Source organism: Sminthopsis crassicaudata, chromosome 1 (assembly GCF_048593235.1).
Source record: "Sminthopsis crassicaudata isolate SCR6 chromosome 1, ASM4859323v1, whole genome shotgun sequence".
NCBI classification, from domain to species: domain Eukaryota; kingdom Metazoa; phylum Chordata; class Mammalia; order Dasyuromorphia; family Dasyuridae; genus Sminthopsis; species Sminthopsis crassicaudata.
In genome coordinates, this window is record NC_133617.1 from 622,460,263 (window position 1) to 622,469,901 (window position 9,639).

Sequence of the window (9,639 nt, forward strand, 5' to 3'; positions counted from 1 at the left end):
GTGGGAAAACTGGAACACTAATACATTGTTGGTGGAATTGTGAGCAGATCAAACCATTCTGAAGAACAATTTGGAACTGTGCTCAAAAAGTTATCAAACTGTGCATACCCTTTGATCCAACTGTGATTCTACTGAACTTATATTCAAAAAAGATCTTAAAGGAAGGAAAGGGATGTACATGTGCAAAAATGTTTGTGGCAGCCCTCTTTGTAGTGGCAAGAAACTGGAAACTGAATGAATACCCATCAACTGGAAAATGGCTGAATAAATTGTGGTATTTGAATGTCAAGGAAAATTATTTGTTCTGTAAAAAACAACCAGCAGAATTTCAGAGAAGTTTGGAGAGACTTACATGAACTGATGCTAAGTGAAAAGAGCAGTACCAGGAAATCATTATGCATGGCAACAACAAGATTATGCAATAATCAATTCTGAAGGGCATGGCTCTCTTAAACAATAAGATGATTCAAACCAGTTCCAATTGTTCAATGATGAAGAGAGCCATCTGAACTCAGAGAGAGGACAGTGGGAACTGAATGTGGTTCACAACATAACATTCTCACTCTTTTTGTTGTTTGCTTGAATTTTATTTTGCTTCTTTTTTTCTTTTCACTGGTTTGATTTGATTTTTCTCATGCAGAACGATAATTGCATAAATATGTATGCATATATTAGATTCAATGTATATTTCTACCATGTTTAACATATATTGAACTACTTGCTAGGGGAAGGGTGTGGGGGAAGAGGGGAAACTGGAACACAAGATTTTGCAAGGGCTAATGTTGAAGAATTGCCCACACATATGTTTTGAAAAATAAAAAGCTTTAATAAAAAAAACGTTTAGGTCTTAATATCTTTATGTTATTTTTAGTACTACAAGTCAGTATTAATATGTTTATCTATTTCACCAATGATAAGTTTTAGGATCACAAATTTGGAGCAAAAGGGACCCTGCAGGACTTCTAGAATTATGCTACCCTCAGCTTTAGGACAAAAATATATATATATAAAATGGATTGTGATACTTTATACTATTATCAAAACTATAAATTTTAGAAGTGGAATGAACTTTAGAGATCATTTAGCCCAATCCATAAATTTAAAAAAAAAAAAAAAAAAAAAAAAGAAGACTTCCAGAAGAGAAAATGATTGTCTAACTTCAAAGAGATAGCATGTATCAGATCTGGGATCTGAATCCAGGTTCTTTGATTCCAAATGCACAATCCTTTCTGAGACAACACCTTGAAGTTCCAAATCATTCCTATTATGTATTAAAAATTTATGTTTAAAGGTGTTTGTTGTTGTTATTTAGTCATTTCAGTCATGTTGGATTGTTTATAACACCTTTTGGGGCTGGCTTATGTGGCAAGGATTTTGGAATGGCTTGCCATATCTTTCTCTAACTCATTTTATAGATGAGGAAATTGGGATAAATATTTTTAAGTGACTTGCCCCTGATCACACAACTAGTACTTGTCTGAGACTGAATTCGAAGTTGGTCCTGACTCCAGGCCTGATGCTCTATTCTCTGTGTCACCTAGCCACCCTGTTTAAAGGTATTAAGCTGGCAATATTTATTTTAACTTTCATAATTTCCACTTTTATTAGTGGCTAGTAGGTTCACTATAAGTGGTCAGATTAGCCAAAAAAATAAAAAAATAAAAAAAATTAAGTCAGTAAGATGATTTAGCAAATAAATTTACTTGATGCCTTTTGTTTTTATATCAGCATCATTTCCCCCCATTCCAGAATCAAGCCCTTTCTGGTTACTCAAGACAAACAACTACATAAAAACATTTAAGCATAGTAAGTACATCAGACAACATGTACAACGTTCTTCCCCAGGACACAAATGTATTCCATTCAGAGTTTGGCTTCCTTTCACTGATTTTTTCATTTACATTGTTGTAGTCATTGTATACATTGCTCTTCTATTCCTGCTTATTTCAGCTTGGTTCATGCAAATGTTCCCATGTTTCTCTAAATTTCCCATATTTGTCATTTCTTACTATTACAGCATAACAACATTAAATTCAATCCATTTATTGCAGTTTGTTCAGGAATGCCCTCAGTGGTTTCTAATCCTTTTGCTACCACAAGAAGTGCAGCTATAAATATTTTGATGTATATTAGAACTTTGTTTCTTTTCTTGTTTTCCTTTTAATGAGTTTTCTGGGCAAAAGGCATGAACAGTTTTGTTTTACTGAATAATTACAAATTGATAGAAACACTAGATAAGTTCACGACTCCACAAATTAGTTTGTCTGTCTCTCTGCATCTCTCCAACATTATTTTCCTTTTTTTTTTTTTTTTTTTTTTTTTTTTTTTTTTTTTTTTTGGTAGGATAGGGAGTAAAAAGAAGAATCATTTTTGCCATTTTGCAGGATTAAAGTAAAATTTCTAAGTAGTTTTAATTTGCATTTCTCCTATAATCATTGATGTGAATCATGTTTTCTTATGGTCATTTATAGTTTGTGATTCTTTTGAAGAACATTCAAATCTTTTGACTGCTTAACTATTATGGAATGACTCGATCTTATAAATTCTTGATATCTTGGCTATAAAAATTGTTAATGATATTTTATATTTTTTCTACTTCTGAGTTTTAATTATTATTCAATCTTCATTGATTTTATTCATTAACAACTTCTTTATTTTATGTAACCTAAATGTTAAATTTTCTCTTTTATGGACATTTCTTTAACTTATTTGATTAAAAATTCTGCCCCTACACAGTCAACAGAGTAGTTTTTCAAAGACAGGGATTACAAGAGCTGAAATAAACATGGAGTATTTGGGCAGTAATAAAGTATCTTTTTGAAAGAGGAAAACTTACAAAATGAATATGTTCTCTTGAGAACTGTTTGTTCATATTTTTGACCACTTATTTATTGCTACATAAATAGATCAAACATTTCTCTGGTAATAAGTGGAAAGAACAACCGTCACAAGATAAGAAACTGAATACTGTAAAAGTATAAAAACCTAAGAAGAAATATGAGAAGACACATTTTCTTCCATCGTTTGCAGAGGTGAGGAGTTGGAGTGCCATTCATAGGAAACGCTATTATATCAGGGTGTTGCTTTTTTTTTTTCCCCCCAAATAGTATTACTATTTTTTTCTCTTGTTCTTCTTTATAAACAAACAAAAAATTCTTTAAGAAACTGTTCTCTGGGAGGAAGGAAGCAAATGAAAATATAGATAATATAAGGATAAAAATTATCAATGAAAATCTATTTTAAAATATGTGTGTATATATTCTTAAAGCATAGAACAAGGGGTCTTAAACATTGCTTTTCAGTTGTCTACCAAAATTTCTACAGCTAGGTGGCACAGTAGATAGAGTGCTGAATCTAGAGACAGGACTCATCTTCCTGAGTTTAAATAAGCCAAACCTTCTGACTACCAAGCAAAACCTTCTGGCTAACAAGCCATTGACATGAAAAATACTTTTACATTATGTAGATTAATTTTCTTATAAATAAAATTCTGGCTACACAATCATGTATATACTTGATATAGTATTGAATTCAATAAGTATGTATTGATTAGCTATCCATTGCATAGTATTGTGCTAGAGAGTTAGGGAAAAACTCTATTAAAAAAATTAGTTATTAATTTGGGCTTGAATAATGGATAGAAATTGGATGGATAGAATAAAGGGGGTAGGATATTATTGGCTATAGGAATTATTGGAGCTAGATATAGCTCCATATAGAATCATGATTTGCAGGCTAAGGGAGTTACTTTTTATCAAGTAGGCAGTGAGAGGCAAAGCAGGGCACTAAATCAAGAGGTGGCCCCAGTATTAGGAAGATCTCACTGTAAGTCTTGCCTGTGTGACACTAGGTGATTCACACTCTGTTAGGTTACCAGACATTCTTCTTAAAGCTATAAGCTTTTGACTACTCCAAAACTTTCCTAGGCCAATGAAATCACAGGTAGGGTAAAATAAAATGTGAGATTATTAAACGCTTGTTGGAAGAGGAATAAGGACAGGGGAGGACATGATGAAAATGTTTTTTTCAACAAGATCAGTCCAACATTGGTCTGGAAAAGGGAAAGACTGAAGTCATAGAGGTCAACCAAGTGGCTATTACCACAAGCTAAATGAAAGATGATCTAAGTTCTCCTGTTTTATCTCAGAAGAAATAATACAGCTTGTATGCATCACATGTACAGCTTAATAAATAGTTTCAAATGCATGATTTCCCTTGATTCTCTAAAGAAGTCTCTGAGGCAGGAAGGAGGTATTATTATCATTCAGAACTTACATGTGACTTGCCCAAGGTCATACAATTCAGGAGAAGGATTTGAACCAGGGTACTATCTCCAGATCTTTAGATGCCACCAAATAGCCTCTTTTAAAAGCAAGCAATATGTCTGGATATGGCCAGTCCAGTCAAATCTCCTCTCTGCTTTGATCATTTAACGAGCCTAAGACATCAAGTAGACACAATCATTTTGACTATATACAAATATGTTTATAGAGCCATGAATCAGGTTTTCTATGTGCATGTCTCTAAATAATAGGGATTGTCCTTATCCAGGAGTGATAATTATATTTACCCACATGAGGATGCATGCGGTCTGAAAGAATGTGAGGAAGTGGTGCAATAGAGGGTTAAAGCTAACATTTATGTATAAGCTTTCTAGAAGTTAGAGCAACTTCGAAGAAACAATATATAGACTCTTCTCCATACCCATTCTAACCAATAGGTGGAATTAAATCTATATATATTTTGTTCTTCATTTTCTGAACTTTTCCAATTCCCCACAATAAGTTCTCCCTTTGAATGTGTTGATATCTTGTATTCCTCTCGTAAATAGGAAGCCCTTGGTCTGTAGCAACATTTCATGAAGTATCCAGGCCATATTTATTTTATTTGTGGCTCCACTCTTCATTTTCCATACTTCTATACTACCCCATCAGCAGCCATGTTTTGGGGGTTTTCCCATCCTCACCCCCAATCCACTTTCTAATTCCCCTTTTTATGTGGTCTTCAACTAGTAAAATGTAAGAGTGTTTTAGGATAGGTACTGTAAAGAGCTGAAACTCTTGAGTTAATGCACTAAGGTCAGAACAATCAAGCACTTAAGGCTAATTACCAATTGGACAAGAATATGCTCTATAAGAATATGTTTGGAAAATGGCCCTTCCCACTATCCTGTGCTAGCCCAATCATTTGGTGTATACCAAGAATTGTGGGAGGGACTAGGGGCTGGAGTAAGACTAGCCAGAGTCACTTCTAGGCAGGAGATGAAGAGGTGAGGTCCCAGAGATCCTGCATTCATCCCCTTGACTTCTACAGCTAAAGTCCAAGAATTAAGACCAAGGACTTTTGCTTATCCTGACTCCAGTTAATGCTAAGGTATCCAGAGTGCTAACTCAGTTATCACAAGGTACCATCTTCTTTGTATTTGTATCCCCATAGCTTTGGAACTTTGGAATCAATTGGGAGACATTAGCATAGGACTACCCAGCATGGCATGCCCACATCAAATAAAGTGCTACTGTACTCTATGAATAGTAGCTTAAAAGAAACCTGAAACATTTTTACTTCAAATATTCATACTGACTTTTTATGTCCAACCTGTGGTTGAATCTTTTGAATTCATATTGATCTGATCAGTCACAGTCACCACACTCTACCCTAACCCTGATAGTGATGTTATTTTCATCTTCTTCTGTAATGTTCTTGAACTGTGAGGGTCCAATCGTCTGCTCAATTATAATCCTTCTCTGGGAGTAGATCTGTAAAATCTTTTCCTCTGTGCACAGGTTTCTTGGGAACTCTGAATCTCCTCCAACTCTTGTCCTTCCTCAAATCAGACTGGTCTCCTTTCAGTCTGCCTGGCATCAAGACTTTATCCCAGAGTCCATTCTCTCAGACCCAATGCTGCCCTTCTTTTATCCTCCCAGAGAATGGGCATGGGATAATGCAAGGGCTTCTGGGAAACATTACTTCAACCAATGAACTTGCTCCTCTTAGAATTTCTAAGGTGTAAACTCCCTTTAAAGGCCAGAACCAAAGGTCTGAGCCAGAGAACTGTCAAGTCAACCTGAGTTCTCACCTTGTAATTGTCCAGACAACCTGAATTCTCACCTTGTCACTGTCCAGACAACCTGAGTTCTCACCTGGTAATCCTAACATCTCCCCCTTTCTTTTGATTTAGAACATAGGGTGGTCATGACCTTGAAACATAAATCCATCAATATAGAAGGCATTACACATAATTACATAGATTGCATAAACACATAGTAACATAGTAACATAACACATGCTAGAAGTATGTAACAAATAACATGATCAAATAATCATAAATTGAGAATTTATAAATGTCCATAAATCCATTGTCCATTAGTCTCATTTTGTGTTAGGAAATCCAATGATTCCTGCTGGTTTTAAAGTTCTTTAACAGTCTTTTTATTAGCCATGTTCTTTCAGTGTCAGATGTTTCTTAGATCTTCTCTTTTGTTTTGAGGTTTTTCTCTTGTTCTGTCTCTCTCCAGGTGCTTGTTGCCATCTATCTGTTTCCTTCTTAATCTTTTTTCTTTCTGTCTGTTAAAATACAAGCAAACCCTCTCTCCCAGGCAGTTAACCTATCTAATTTCCTTCTATTTACCACTTTTTAAATCTCTTCTCATCATCTGGCAATTACATTGAAGTTGTTTGCACTGGACACAACCCTGTTAGTTTAAAAGGCCTGTATTCTCCCCAAGTGTAATCCATTTTTGCAATCTGATTGCCTTTTGGCTGACTTATCAGATAATCCCTTTCTGCCATGTGATTGCATTTCTGCTGGTTGATCAAATCAGAGTCCTGACCTTCTAAAGGCTCTTTGGGTGTAACATCAGCTGCCACCATGCCCCAAGTCTTTTTTGCCTGGGGCCCTGGACCTGGGCCCCTCATCCCGTTTTCCTGAATTAGTCTACACTCTGATGCCCAATGGAGTCCTCTGTTACATTTTGGACATGGAGTTTTAGGTCTTCTCTCATCCTGTCTCCTCACTCTATCTCCATATTTACACTGAGCTCTTAGATGTCCAATTTTTCCACATTGGAAACATCAACGAGTTTCTCTAGAAGTCCCTTGCCAGGAGGGACCATGTCTTTCCACGTTCATCATAGTCTGGGTGTAAAAAGTATTTGTTCCCACTGTAGCACATCGTATTATGATCTCCTCTAAAGGAGCATCTTTGTCTAATCCCCATATAATTCTTTTGCAAATCTCATTGGCATTTTCCTTAGCTAGATGTCTGGTCATTATTTCTGTAGCTGCATTTTCTCCAATAGTTCTTTTGACAGCAGTTGCAGACGTCCCACAAAATCCACAAAAGATTCACTGGGACCTTGCTCTATTTTAGTGAAAGCTTCTCCCCGATCTTTCTGTCCAGGGAGGACACCCCAAGCTTTTATTGCAGCCTTAGCAATTTGCTCATATATTGTCATGGTATAATTAATCTGTTCTGAATTCTCTCCATACCGACCTTCACCAGCTAAGTGTTCAAAAGTGAATTTTGTGTTAACTCCTATTTCCAAATTGCATCTGACTTGGATTTTACATAATTCATGAAATTCCGCAAGCCATAACAAATTTTGTCCAGGTTCTAGACATGTCCTTGCTATGGATTTCCAATCATTTGGGGTTAGGACTTCATAAGACAAACCATGTAGTAACATTTTAACATAAGCTGATGTAGCTCCATAAAGGGTACAACCTTTTTTCAAATCTTTAATTTTATTCAAATCTAAAGGTGCATATCTTCTCCTTTTTTGACCTACAGAATCAATCTCTTCAATCACAGGATATGCATATATAAAATCACTTATATCCTGTCCTTCTCTTTTAGCTTTAACCAATGCTTTTTCTAATCTTGTCATAGGCTTAGGCTGTTTCACAGGCGATTCTGTTTGTGTTTCTGCCTCTTCCCCTCTTCCTTCTTCCTCCACCTCTGAAGGTGGAGATGATGTGGGCCTGTCAATAATCTGCTCTCTAGGTGGGGTTGAAGCTTCTTCAAGAGAATCACACCCTAATTCCTCATTTAAATCCTCTTGTTCTTGGGCAAGATTTTGATCTTTCCTTTTTTTCTCACACTTCCTCCTCTGTTCATTTTTAAAACTTTTCCTTCTCCTACAACTTGCTCGATAGTTTAAGGCTAATTGAACTATGTTGTAGATATAAAATACCTCTGCAGAAATTGAATGAGGCCCATTTTTTGCATGAAATTCTTTCATTTCAAATCCCACTAGCTTCCATCTATCTACATCTATCTTTTCTTCCTCTAAGAACCAAGGGGATGTGTGTCTTAATTCAGCCAAGAGTTTAGCAATCTGTACCCAGGTTACAAGTAAACTCTGCTCCTCAATTATCTTAATTATACTCTCTATAGTACCACTCCTGAATGGGGCTGGAACTGAGGCTGCCTCTGGGGCTGGGGTTGAGTCGGCTGAGGTCGAGGGATTGTCTTTAGCTAACATCTGCCCCATTTCAGCTATAAGAGATTGCTGGTTTGGCCCATAACAAGTTAAGTTCCTTATTTGTCTATTAGAACACTCACTTAATCTTTAACAAAGTTTCCTTGTTACTCACAGTTCTGGGTCAGACAGACTGAGATCTAGATCAGAGGCTTTTTCACTGGAATTAGGATGGTGTCTGTCCCTATTAAAAAGTTTGAGGACCACTATCCCAGTCTTCACTCTATCATTGTTATGGGCCAGAACTCTGAACTCTGAAACAAGGATTCTTACAAGGTACTAAGTCAGTGGAATTGATAAAGACAATGGTTATCTAGTTTAGCATAGGGCTTAATAGTTCTCTAAGTGCAGTATGATTGACTTAATCTTACAGCAAATAGCGGTTTCCTAGTGATACAATGATTGGTTTATAGTTAGAATAGAGCACATAAGCCAGGGGAGAAGGAGAGAGAGATTCATTTCCACCTTCAGTCAGGCTCCTGGTAGCTCTCCTGTGGGACTGAGAGGCTCTGAGAGGGGGCCAGAGAAGACAAGGGGACTGGAGGCTGAAGCACAAGTCCTTGGACTCAGACTCTCTTCATCTCATGTCACCTTAGTGGCAGGCTCTTCTCCTGCATTTTCTCCAAGGAAACCAAGTCCCCTCTGAAAGCCACAAGAAAGCTAGCTGAGCACCAAGTGAAGGAGACAGTAAAGACTTTTGAACTTTAACATCTGGCTATTTTTGTGGTGATTACTGAACTGAAAGAAAGGCTGCTCCAAGGCTTCCAGAAAACCACCAAGAACATTACATTTTGGCACTAGAACATTACATATCATAACCTCTTTTGTATGAGATAATTTACTCCATTTTACCTTTCCCTGCCCAATTTTATATTTAGATCATCCTCTCACAATCAACTCACCTTCTATCAATGTATATTCTTTCAAGCTACTCTAGTAGTAACTCTTAAGAGATACAAATACGTTGCTATTATCAAGAAGTAAAACGTTTAGCCTTATTAAATCCTTTATAATTATTCTTTAATATTTACTTTATTATGCTTCTTCTGATTCTTGTAGGCCAAATCTTCTGTTAGATTTGGTCCTTTCTTCAAGAATATCTTGAAGTCCTTTAATTCATTAGATATCTATTTTTTTCTTAAAGAATTATATTCAACTT